Raw genomic sequence first — 13,999 nt, forward strand, 5'->3', positions numbered from 1 at the left:
GTACAGTGTTTGTAAAATCTGCAGTAGTGTACAACAATGTCACATTCACTCACCACTCACCCACTGCTCACCCAGAGCAACCTCCACTCTGCAAGCTCCATTCATAGCAAATGCCCTATATAAGTCTACCATTTTTATCTTTTTTACCATATTTTTACCGTGCTTTTTCTATGTTTAGATTTTTTTTGACAAATCAAAAAGATAGTATATTTTCATTTCCCTCAGGAAGTTCATATATATATATAAAATATATATATATTATATATATAATTTCATATATATATATGCAATTATATATATATATATATAATTGCATTTTATGTTCTGGGGTACATGTAAAGAACATGCAGGATTGTTGCATAGGCACATACATGGCAATGTGGTTTGCTGCCTCCATCCCCATCACCTATATCTGGAATTTCTCCCCATGTTATCCCTCCCCAACTCCCTACCCCCATCCCCCCCCAGTCCTCCCACCCACAGGCCTCAATGTGAGATGCTCCCTTCCTTGTTACATAAATACAACTGTGTTACAATTGCCTACAGTATTCAGTACAGTAATATGCTGTATATGTTGTAGCCTGGAAGCAATAGGCTATACTATACAGCTTAGGTGTGTGGAAGGCTATACCATCTAGGTCTGTGTGAATATACTCTGTGATGTTTATGCAATGGCAAGATAACCCAATAATGCATTTTTCAGACTGTATCCCTTTTATAAAGTGACACATATAAAGATATATATGCAGATGTATATATGTGTATCTATGTCTTCTTGCATATGTATATTTATGTGAGTATATGAATATATGTGTGTAGACACACATTCATACTTATATATACTTACCTACATAGGCACATACATATGTACATGAACATACATATGTACATGAACATAGATGCATATAGCAACACAGACATTGAAATGTTTGTTTTTGGTTTTTTGCTGCTATAACATAATTGCACAGCCTGGGTAACTTATAAAGAACAGAGAAGTTTATTTGGCTCACAGTTCTGGAGACTGAAGTCCAAAATCAAGGGGCCTCATCTCGTGAGGGTGAAGGTCTCCACATGGAGATAGAGGATGAGAGCACTACAGACAGAGAGAGAAAGGGGATAACACTCATCCTTTTTATCAGAAACTCACTCTTGAAATAATGGCATTAATCCATTCATGAGAGCAGAGCCCTTATGATCTAATAACCTCTTAAAAGTTCCACCTCCCAACACTGTTACATGGTCGTTAAATTTCAACATGAATTTTAGAGAGCCATAGCACCTTGGAACTCAGCTACATAAAGAGCTTTTTAAGAAATAAGCCCAAAAGTCATAGACTTATCAACGACTATTCCTCTAATCATATTCTCAACAAAGAACAATTCTGTTAAGGGTTACAGACTCTGCCTTGTGGCCTTATGTTTGCTACCTGAAATCTTCCTAAGTTCTCCAAGATATCTAAGCATGCTTGATATTCTTTGGGTAAATGACAAAACAAGCAGAGACTGGCCTATCATTATGTATTTTTACTTTTCTATATTCTGTTCTTGGTGGTAAAAGTAGAAAAGGATTTAGGAGATGCCATGTTAACATTTGCATTAATTCACACTTTCTTTGGAAGTTTAATCCTATCAGTCAGGAAATGCAAAATTTAAGGTTCTTCCATTTATGTAAATTTACATGCTTTTAATTGGCTGCATTTTTAATCACTAGGGAGCATCTATTATTTTATTGTCCCATTTTTACAAGACAGCAAGTTAAATTTCATTTGTAGCACTTAATTGTCAAATTACTCATCAATTTTGAGCTCAAACTAACTACATTTCCATTGCTCAATGCAGAATACTGTTTGAAAGTGTACATTTTGCACATCCAAAATGACATGCATGCACAATGACTTTACAATTCACATTGCTAAATGAAGTCACAGAGCAATACGCAGATTAGTAAGCCAAAAACCTAAAGCTTTTATAAATGCATGAAGGTAGCCTCCCATATCCACATCTCTGTCTTCTCCAACTCCCACCATCTCCTTCTCCTTTGGGCACCTCAATGATCATTCGCACTTCAACCAGGGAATAAGCAAGTGGAAAAGAAAAGCATGAAATTCAAATCAGCTTGTTGCTTTTTAGTAGACTCTTCAAAAGGTTTGTGGGAGAAAAAGTCAAAATTAATGGCTAAAATGAAGTTTGGAGAATATGTTAGGTTTCATTTATTTATGCTCTCTGCATTTGCCCAGCCCATTAGCACTAATAATTGAAAGTTTGTTTCATTTATCACAGCCCACTAACCAAAAGCTATTGTTTTAAGTCAAGACCATGAAAACAAAGTAAGATTTTTGTTTTTGCTGCAAGAGGGACTATTATAAAAGTAAACTAAATGACTTCAAGGAAGACAAAAGAACTAGTTACCAAAAGAAATTAAAGAATCGTCCTCTCTGAAGATTTTTAGAAATCCAGCAAACAATTCCTTCAATGGGGACGTGTTTGGACACAGAGAAATCAATCTGTAATTTCTTAAGGTCCTATGCTTTATAGTTTTACATTAACTCACTTTTTAAATGGGCAATCTGTTAATTATTTTAAAAACAAGGAACAATTTGGTATGGCTTAATTAATGGTAAACAACCCAGAAGTCCCCAGTCCTTCTCAAACTGTGATTACAAAATTTAGCTGCATTCCTGTTAAAATTCAATGTACAATGACCCAAATCTCCACATTTCTAGAATAGTAATAGTGTCCCCTTCTCCATTCATATGCACAAATTATGCAAGATCCCAGGTTTTTAAATTCTGGTTTGTGAGTCAAACATCCTGTGTAGAGCTCCACAGCTTTACCTTCCAAAGAGGCTTATCTGCTGATCATGGCTCTCATGATTTACTTCAGCAGTAACTATTGAAACCTGAATATCCTACAGAAATGACCCTGTCCCCAGAACTATGCCCCCTGTTTGCACAGCTACTAAGGAAGTGTTCTGTTGATGAACCTAGAGTTTGGCAGTTTCTTGGGATATAAAGAGAAACACACCTCACTCACAAGGACAAACTAAATCAAAAAAGAACTGCTTGGGCCCCAAGCATTAATTGTTTTTGTAGCTCCTTTTTGGCTCATTGAATCTATACCCATGGTATTTTTAGACAGAGAATTGTTATTCTTACCCCAGAAAAACTATGCTCCAAATCAAGTTGCATGAGAAAATTTGGGCTATGCATATTGAGGTAGGAATATTTAGCTTCAGTTCTCATCTGCTTCTCTCCAGGTACCACGTGCAGCTTGACCACATGGTAAACCATAATCTTGAATAGCAAGCTCTGCATTTCCCGAGGGAAATCACAGTGGCTCAACTCAATATTCCTCACTAAACAAACATTTATTAGATACCTATTGCTAGTATACATTGCATGTGAACATAGGAAGACACCTGCTGTGCCTTGCTAGAGGAAACAGAAGACACTGTGTGAACATGTCAGAGACACCTGATCCAGTCTTGGGGGATCCAGAAGGTTTCCTGGAGGGAGTGACATCAAAATTGCGACCTGCAAGAAGATCAGGAGGCTGTCAGGTAGAAAAAGGTAAATGAGTATATTTCAGGAAAAGAAAGTAATTTTACAAAGGACTACACACGCAGAAGGACGTGTGCTCATGAAACTTCACATGATTCAGCACAGCTGGGGCAGAATAGCAGTGAGACACCACTAGAGCTAGCTGTCAAGCATCTTGAATGCCATGCCGAAGAACTGGAGCTTTATCTTAAGGCCAGAGAGACGAGTTGTTAATTGCTTTTAAACACAGGAGTGATAGGATCAAGTTTGTGCTTTAGAAAGGTAATTCTGAAAATCTGTTGTAGAAGACTGAGGTTGGAGCCCCTTGGTAGCAGTACAACATACTGTTAGTTTATAAAAAATAATACAATTTCCTGAAATAGGTAGAATTTGATCTGGGCCCTGGAGTTAGAGAAAGGCCGTTTAGGACTAGCAACAGCATGGATAAGGTTAAGGAGAAAGAAAAATGCAAGGACAAATTGTGTAATGAGTGGAAAGTTGACTGGGCCAAAGTGTGGGCCTTAAGAAAAAATTTGGTATGCAATGATGTTACGAGAGTAATTGGAAACAAAATCAGATATCTCAAACTGCCCACTGACTAATTTTATTCTGATAGCAATGCAGACTTTTTAAAGCGTCTTGACATGATCCAGTTCTAGAAAGATGATTTAAGGAGTGAAGAAATGTTATTTTGTACTCTGTACTGAGACATGAGCTTTTCAGTGGAAGAGATCATCTCATTCCTATCTGAATTTTCAGGACCTTGTCATACATTCAGTAAGTGTTCAATAAATACTTACTGTTTATCCAGAAGATGGCTGGATGGACGGGTGAGTGGATGTATGAATGGATAGATGGATGAATAAACAGATGAATCATTGCACTCCTAGGATATGTGAGCTTTGGGTGAAATAATTTATCTGAGCAAACAAAAACCTAGGAAACCTATAAAATCGGCAATGGGACCTTCACCATGGCCTGCAGAAGCTAACAGAGAAAAACATCTTCTTTATCATCTCTAATGAGGTCTGCATCTTGGTTCTCGACAACTCTTAAGTGTCTCTCCCAAAAATATTCTGTGTGAACTATCCATTGAGACATTGTTTCCTTCAAGACTTTCTTCAAAATCTTGAACTTTAATAGCTGAGTTCCCACTTTCCCTGAGGAATAAGGCAAAGGGCTTCCTTTCCTGAGATCATATACTACACCTTGGGTACAGAAATGAAAATACATTACATTTTATAGGGCAGCCATGTATTCTTTTCCCCAGAAATGAACATTACTTCTCACACCTAAAATAAAACTCTTAGAACCAGCTTCTTAATTAAAAAGCATAAGTTGTTTCCTTGATTAATTGCACAGTGCAGAAAAAAAGACTATGTAGGAGGTAATAATTTATGGTAGCAATTTGAGGTGGTTTTGTCTTAAACTTTCCATGGTTTCATAGTGCAGATTTTGGAAAACATAGTAATTTGTCAAAAAAGGAAGGGGGTGGAGGAAGTAAAATAAATATTTAAGCCCAGAGAGATCATTCCAACAAATGTTCATTCTTAGATCATCTGTTCTTCATTTCATGATATATGTTATAAACAACAGCCTCACTCCAGTTTTTGCATTGCTGAATACTTTAAAATTCAACAAATATGTTAGTGAACATATATAATGTATTGTTGTAGTTTGCATTCACAGATAACACTACTAATGGAGTTGTTTGCCTTGTATACGGGTAAGGTTAAAAATCTGAGAGACATGAACAGTCTTTCCACATGGGCAGATGCATGGGAGGACTGTCTTATTTTTATAGTTCTAGAGACCATTTTAGAACAAGTCATTTCTTATGACTCTGTCTTTGCTCAATGGGTTACCAATGTCTTTGCTCTAAAAGAGCTACGTGAATTTACTCACTGCCAAGTGGGTCTTTTGGCTGCTGCTATACCCAGAATATCTTAACAGTATAGCAAGGCTGTAAATTGTATTTCAGGATAATAAGTTAACATTTCTTCTTCTGGAACCTACAGTCATCTCCTGTTTCAGATTTCCACAAAGCTACTAGTTTTTCTATCTTTTGGTATGGGAAGAACATAGCATTAGGCGGGATTAGCAACTACAGGTACATGGTTAAGTTTTATAATTTACAGAAAGGTAAACAAGTAAACCAGAAATGCAAACACACAATATTGTAAGTTTATCTAAAAGCCAAATTTATTCCATTTAAGTTACTGAACTTCTTTTCATTGTGTTAATATCATGACATCTACCCTCTTAATTTTTAAGTGTACAATATAGTCTTGTTAATTATAGGCACAATTTTGTACAGCAAACTTATTCATTCTTCATAGCTGAAACTTTAAGCATGCTGAATAGCTACTCCCCATTTCTCCCCATCTCCCTTCTCTTACAACCACCATTCTACTCTCTGTTTCTATGTGTTCAAATTTTTTAGATTCCACATCTAAAACAAGATCATGTAGTATTTGTCTTTGTGTGCCTGGCTTATTTCACTTAGCATAATTTTCTCCGGGTCCCTTCATGTTGTCACAAATGACAGGACTTCCTTTTCTGTATGTTTGAATAATATTCTATTGTATGTATATATCATATTTTCTTTATCAATGGACACTTAGGTTGTGTGCACATCTTTGCCATTGTAAATAATACTGCAATGAACATAGGAGAATAAGTATCATCAAGGTCCTGTTTTCCATTCCTTTGATAAATAACCAGACATGGGATTGCTGAAACATGTGATAGTTCTATTTTTAATTTTTTGAGGAGCCTCCATACTGTTTTCCATAGCAGTGGCAAAACTTTATACTCCTATCAACTGTGTACAAGAGGTCTAATTTCTCCACATCCTCACCAACACTTGTTTTGTTTTGTTTTATGCTAGCTACTCTAACGAAGTGAAGTGATATTTCATTTTGGTTATGATTTGCATTTCCTTGGTATCTAATGATGTTGAGCATCTTTTCATACACCTATTAGTCATTTGTGTGTCTTTGAAGAAATACCTATTCAATTCTTTTGCTTATTTTGTAACTGTGTTATTTGTTTTCTTGCTATTACCTTATAGGAGTTACTTACATGTTTTGGATATTAACCCCTTATCAGATATATGCTTTATCATTATTTTCTCCCATTCTATGGGTTGCTTTTTCACTCTGCTGATAGTTTTCTTTGTTGTGCAGAAGCTTTTTAGTTTGATATACTCGTATTTGTCTACTTTGTTTTCATTGCCAATGCTTTTTGTGTCATATGTAATACATCATTTCCAAGAATAATGTCATAATGTTTTTCCCCTATTTTTTCTTCTAAGGGCTTTACAGTTTGAAGTCTTATATTTATGTCTTTAATCCACTTTTAGGTGATTTTTGTGAATGGTGTAGGGTAAGCATCCAATTTCATTTATCTGCATGTGAATATCCAGCTTACCTAAGATCATTTATTAAAGAGACTCTCCTTTGCCCATTGTATATTTTTGGTAAATTTGTCAAAGATCAGTTGACTGTAACTCAAAAGATTATTTCTAGGCTTTCTGTTTTTTTCCACTAGTCAATATGTTTGTTTTTTACACCAGCAACAATTTACACCAGCAGCTACAATTAACTACTGTAGTTTTGTACTGTATTTTGAAATAAAGGAGTGTGATGCTGTGATGCTATAAGTTTTTTTCTTTTTCTCAAAAATCTTTTAGCTTTTTGGGGTCCTTTGTGGTTCCATGGAAGTTTTAGAATTGTTTTTCTATTTTTGTGAAAAGAATGACATTGGGATTTTAATAGAGATTGCAGTGAATCTGTAAATCACTTTGGGTAGTATGAACATTTTAACAATATTAAGTCTTCCAATCCATGAACACAAAATGTCTTTCCATTTATTTGAATCTTCTTTCTTTCCTATGTGTTTTGTAGTTTTCAGTGTACAAATCTTTCACATCCTTAGTTGTTTATTCCTAAATATTTTGTTCTTTTCAATGCTATTGTAAATGAGATTTTTTCCCTTAATTTTCTTTTTGAGTAGTTTGTTGTTAATGTATATAAACACAGCTGATTTTTGTATAATGATTTTGTACCCTGCAATGTTACTGAATTGGTTTATTCATTCTAGTAGCTTTTTTTTTTGTGAAGTCTTTAGGGCTTTCTATATATGAGATTGTGTCATCTGCAAACTGGGATAATTTTACTTCTTCTTCATCCAGTTTGGATATCTATTTCTTTTTCTTGCCTAATTGCTCTGACTAGGACTTCCAGTACTGGTATGGTTTGAGTATGATTTGTCCCCATCAAAACTCATATTGAGGCTTACTTCCCAATGTGGTGGTGTTGGGAGGTGGTAATTTTAAGAAGTGATTGGATTATTAAGAAAAATTAATGCCTTTCTTGCAGGAGTGAGTTCTCACTCTCACAAGACTAGATTTGTTACCATGAGATAGGGTTGTTATAAAGCAAGGATGCTTCTCATGTTTGGTCTCTTTGCATGAGCACACTTCCCCTTCCACTTTCTGCTATGAGTTGAGGATGTATAAGTTAACTCACTAGATGCAGCTGCCCAGTCTTGAACTTCCCAGCTTTCTGAACCATGAGCCAAACAAACTTGCTTGCAATGTGATCTGTGTGGCAATCCAGCACAGGGGCATAGCCAGTGCTGATTTGGCCTGGATGGTTCAGGATAATCACCTGAGCAGTGAAGACAGCTGCTTCCATTGGTGGGTCATTTTTGCTCTTACCAGCAATGCTGCCCTGACCAACATCCTTGACAGGCACATTCCTTGACATTGAAGCCTACATTGTCCCCAGGAAGAGCTTTACTCAACTTCATGGCACATTCAACAGTTTTTACTTCAGGTGTAATGTTGACTGGAGCAAAGATGACCACCATACCAGGTTTGGGAACACCTGTCTCCACTCAGCCAACAAGAACAGTCCAATGCCACCAATTTTGTAGATATCCTGGAGAGGCAGGCACAAGGGTTTATCAGTTGGATGAGTTGGTGGTAGGATACAGTCCAGAGCTTCAAGCAGTGAGGTTCCACTGGCATTGCCATCCTTACGGGTGACTTTCCATCCCCTGAACCAAGGAATGTTAGCACTTGGCTCCAGCATGCTGTCACCATTCCAACCAGAAATTGGCACAAATGCTCTATGCTTATTTAGGTGTAAGATTGTTAATTTGAGATCTTCCTTTATTTTTAATGAAGTTACTTATTACAGTAAACTGCCCTCTTATACTGCTTTTGCTATATTCCATAGATTATAATATGTTTTGTTTTCATTTTCATTTATCTCAAGATATTTTCTGATTTAACTTCTGATTTTTTATTTAACCCATTGGTTGTTCAGGTATGTGCTGTTTAATTTCCATATATTTGTGAATTTTCCAGTTTTTCTTTGCCATTGACTTCTAGTTTAATTTCACTGTAGTCACAGGAGATACATGGTATGATTTTAGTCTTCTTAAATTTGTTAAGACTTGTCTTGTGACCTAACGTGATCTATCCTGAAGAATGTTTTATGTGCACTTGAGAATAATATATATCCTGCTGCTATTGGGTGGAATGTTTTGTATATATTTGTTGGGTCCACTTGGCCTATATTATTGTCCACTGTTTCCTCATTGATTTTCTGTCTAGATGTTCTAGACATTATTAAAAATGGGTATTGAAATATCCTACAATTATCGAATTGCTATTTCTTCCCTCTGTTTAATCAAGGTTTGCTATGTATTTATATATGCTTATATATATTTACATATGCTTATATATAAGCAAACATTGATTAAACAGAGGGAAGAAAAAGCAATTCAATAAAAGTATGAGATTATGAACATAAAGTGGATATTGAAATCTCCTACTATTATTCATAGATATATATACATATATATATATATATATATGTATATATATATATAGACATCTGTATATATATGCTCTGATGTTTGGAGTATATTGATTTATAATTGTTATCTCTTTCTTGGTAATTAATCCTTTTGTAATTGCATGATGTCTGTCATTGTCTCTTGTGACATTTTTTACTTAAATTCTATTTGGTTTGATATGTATAGCTACTCATATATTTCTGTTTCTTGATTACCATTTGCATGAAATATCTATTCATAGCTATTATTCCAGTATTCTGCCTTCTAGTGTTGCAAGTAAGTGGTTGATGATATTCCAATTCATTTTCTTTGGCAGAAAACATTATTTTTGAATAGTATTCTTATTTGGTTTGAAAATTTATAATATATCTTTATACTTAGATTTCACTATTTTTATAAGTATCTTCAGTACTGTAGTACTGCATTCAATCTTTCTCCAACTTAGAAAAAAAAATCTCATTTGTTTAATAGTTGCTTGTCTCTATCTGTTGCATACCCATCTGAAATGCCAATTTTTTTAATGTTAGATGTTCTGAAGCTATTCTCTCCTGTCCTTTCTCTCATGATTTCCAATTCTTCATGTTTTGCCCTGTGCTTTTAAATCTTTCATCCAACTAATCTTCTAAGCCATTAATTGGCATCTCAACAGTGGTCATCTTTTCTCCCATATAATTTATTCATTTTCAGATGTTCTTTATCTGGATGAAGAAGTTACATTCTGTTTGCTGAATGTATTATTATAAATGAGTACTAAACTCATTTATAATAAACTTTGTTATTTTTTTCATCTATTGATATGATTGTGATGATTGTGTGGGTTTTCTTTTTTAGTCTTTTAATATTGGAAAATACATGGATTCATCTTTGACTGTTAAAGCAATTTGCATTACTGAGAATAAACACATTTAATAGAAATACAGTATCCTTTTTCTTGATTGCCGGATTTATTTACAAATATATTTTAAAGGTTTTTGCATCTATGTTCATAAGAGATATTGGTCTGTAGTTTTCTTTTCATATAATTTCTGATGTACTTTTGGTAACAGGATAGTGCTGGCCTTTTATAATAAGTTGGGAGGTATTTCCTTTTCTATTTTATGAAAAAGTTTGCATAGCTTTGGTATTATGTCTTCCTGAAGTGTTTGATCAATTTAGCCAGTAAAATTACAGATACTTGGATTGGGGGTGGGTGGTTAATTCAATTATTGAATTAAGGCAATTTCCTGAATAGAATAAGGATATAAAAAATCCAGGTTTTCCATTTTGTTTACTAATGGTGGCCTAAAGTTCATTAAAATAATCCCTTATTATCCTTTTAATGTGTGTAGAATCTGTGGTAATTTCCTATGTTTCATTTCCAATATTGGTAATTTGTGTCTTTTCTCTTTCCTACACCATCTGTCTAGCAAATATTTATCAATTTTGCAGATCTTCTCAAAGACCTAGTTATTGATTTCTTTTTTTTTCTGTTCTGTTCATTTTTTCCAACCTCTTTTCTCTCTCTGCTATAGTTTAAAATGTTCCTATTGCCATATCTTCCAGATCACTGAGAATTTCCCTACAGAATTTATTAATTTCTTGCAGTCAATTTTTCATTTTAAACATTGTATTTTTTACTTCTGGAAATACTATTTGTCATTTTTATATGTTCTGTTTCTCTCCCCTTTATATTCATAGCTCCCTTTATATGCTATAGCTGTTTCTTTGACTGATATTTTCATTATCTCTAGCATTTATAAGTCTGTTTCTATTGATTGATTTTTCTGCTTATAATGAGTACATTTTCCTGCCTTGTCATATCTAGTAATTTTATTGGATGTGGAATATTGTGAAATTTATACAGTTAAATACTGGATTATATTTTTTTCCTTTAAAGAGTGGTGGACTTTGTTGTGACATTCACTTAAACTAAGTACATTCTTAATTTAAGTGCATACCTAATTTAAGTGAATGTCACAACAGATGATTGTTTTTAAACTTTCTTAGGATGGATTTAGAATAATCTTTATGCTGGAGCTAGACTTGTACTAATACTAAGGCAAGACTCTCATAGGATTTCCACTAAATTATCTGTTTTTTTAACAAGGACACTCTGGTCTGACTAGTCAGAACTCAAATACCTTCCCAATCTATGTGAGCTCTCAGAATTGTCATGGAGTTTCACCTCAAAAATGCACAAGATTCAAAGGAACTCCTCTGAAAATGCCTGGAACTCTTTACTGCATGGTTATTTCTCCTCAGGTACTCAGGCCCAAATGTTTAGCTGCCTTGAAATACCCAAATTATTATTTTTATCTCCCAATTCATTGAAATTACTATGCTCTGCTTGGAAGATCATACATGCACAATCATTTGGAAAATGCCTGCAGACAACAAATCAATTGATGAATAGATTGTAGGGCTCGCCTCTTCTTGTGCCTTCTCTTGGGATTACTATAACCTTCACCACCTGCTGCCCACTGTCAGAAAACTGTTTTTCCATACATTTTTTCGATTTTCTGTTTTTTCACTATGGGAGGGTAAGTTAGCCCCAGTTGCTACTTATTGCTGGCAGCATATAGTCGATCCATTGATTTATTTAGTTATGAAGTTATGTTTTTGGCTTAGGTACTGCACTTAGGTCATTTTGGGGGTATGTGGTTCTATTTTAATTTCTTCACATGTGATTATTGTTTTCCTGTTTATATGTTTTCTGCCTATTTTGGCAGTTCTAATTCAATTTTAATCCCTTCAAGTGTGATTATTATTTTTCTGCTCATGTTATCATCTGCCTATTTCAGTAGTTCTAATTCACTGGGCATGTGGTCTATTTATCACATAGCTTTTCTCAGGCTTTTGGAACCACTAAGATGATGGTGATGATGATGATGATGATGATAATGATTTTGGATGCTTTGTGGGTTTTTTTTTTTTTTTTTTTTTTTTGTATTTGACTGCTCACTGGGACTAATGGTTTTTAGATTTCTCTAAGAGGCAGCATTCCCCAAAATGGCTGATTGCTCAACAGTGTCCCTTCTTATCCTCTGGTGGATGATCAACTTTGAGAAAGCTTCCCTTTTCCTCACAGTCTCCCAGGCTCAGTGCTGGAATGACTCAATTATTTATTTTCCTTTGGAAGTCAGGAAGACCAGCAATATTCATGAGAGCCAATGTTACCTATAACCCTCATCCATAATGCTTACAGGATCCAGCTACTTTCTAGAATTGTTCACTTTACAATCCTTATATCCATGTTCTCATGCAGATCTCCAAGTGTTTCTTGAACTCATGGGGGAAACCCCCTCACTAGTATTCTCAGCTGGTGCTTTTGCAGAACCAAACACCTCACTGAACCTGGATGCCTATAAACCTCAGCAGAGGTTTAGCTAAGAAGACATAGCTGAATCAAAACTGGACAAGGAAAAAAGATAACAATGTGTCTATTCCCATCAGGCAATATTAATTTTAACTTTTCAGATGTTTCACTCTCTTAGTACTGTTCTCTAGATGAAAGCTACATTCATTAAATAATCCATGTTGTTGGTTAATAATTTATTCTTCCAATGAAAGCTGTTTGCACTTCAATCACAACCTTTTATAAACACTAACTTAATCTGAAGGCATGTATCTGTTTGTAGGACTTTTAAATATCATGATAAGCTAGGGAGGAAGACATTTGCCATGTGAATCTCATTATAATCATCCTAGAAATGGACTTGCTGCATCATAGGATGTGAGTACATTCAGCTTTCTTAGATATTACTAGGAATTTTGCCAATAGCAGTGCATAAAACTGTTGTTACTCCTCACCCTCTGCAATCTTGAAGGTATAAAATACTTAAAGTTATATAAGTCTGATATGTGTAAAATATTAAATTATTGTGACTTTAATTTTCATTATTATTTCCCATTTGGATAACCTCTCCTGTGAATTAACTATTCATATTATTTATTTCCTACTAGATTTTATCTTTACTTACTGGTAGGTATCCTTTGAATAGTCTGGGAATGAATCCTGTGCTGAAAGGTTGTAAACATTTTCTTTCAAATCTGTCACTTGCCTTTCAGATTATAGTTTTAATATTAGAATTATTAAAGTTATCAATATTTCTATTAGAGTAGGTGACTTTCGTTCTTGAATTCTTATTTTAAAAGTTTTTACCCTGAAATTTTCCTGTGTGTTCTTATAAAACATTTTAGTATTGTTCTTTATAATATTTTCATCTGGAATTTATTTTTGTATGGTGTGAGATATGGATATGACCTAGGAACGTGATTATTTTTCCTTAATCCAAGCTAATTTTTATTGGATTATTTATTATTTTATATGCCCTGTTTATTATATCTTTTCCTCACTGATTTCCCACTGGCCAGTAAGTTTATTACTGTTTTACACCAAATTCCCCAGTATGAGTCTATTTCTGGCCTCTCTTGTCTATTTGCCCATCTCTAATCAAGCCCAGGGATCAATATTTTGTCGTTCGGGGAGCTGGAATTTTTGAGAAGCTCACTGGTGACTGTTCTCTATTGTAGAAATAAGCTCCAGATTGGCAGAAGGTTGTTGCAAATACCTAACCATCAGAGGCAAGGTAGACGTAATTAATATCATGG

The 13,999-nt window shown here is 34.6% G+C and overlaps 1 long non-coding RNA gene across 1 annotated transcript in view; it reads right to left on the reverse strand.

The window, feature by feature from the left end:
* Positions 1-985: 985 nt before the first annotated feature.
* LOC116529053 overlaps positions 986-13,999 on the reverse strand; it is a 163,985-nt gene continuing 150,971 nt past the window's right edge. Inside the window, exon 3 of the long non-coding RNA XR_004259355.1 lies at positions 986-1,093. This is a non-coding gene — a long non-coding RNA (uncharacterized LOC116529053). The remainder of the gene's footprint in view (positions 1,094-13,999) is intronic.

This window comes from Sapajus apella, unplaced genomic scaffold (genome assembly GCF_009761245.1).
Source record: "Sapajus apella isolate SASKATOON/1434 unplaced genomic scaffold, GSC_monkey_1.0 scaffold61, whole genome shotgun sequence".
NCBI classification, from domain to species: domain Eukaryota; kingdom Metazoa; phylum Chordata; class Mammalia; order Primates; family Cebidae; genus Sapajus; species Sapajus apella.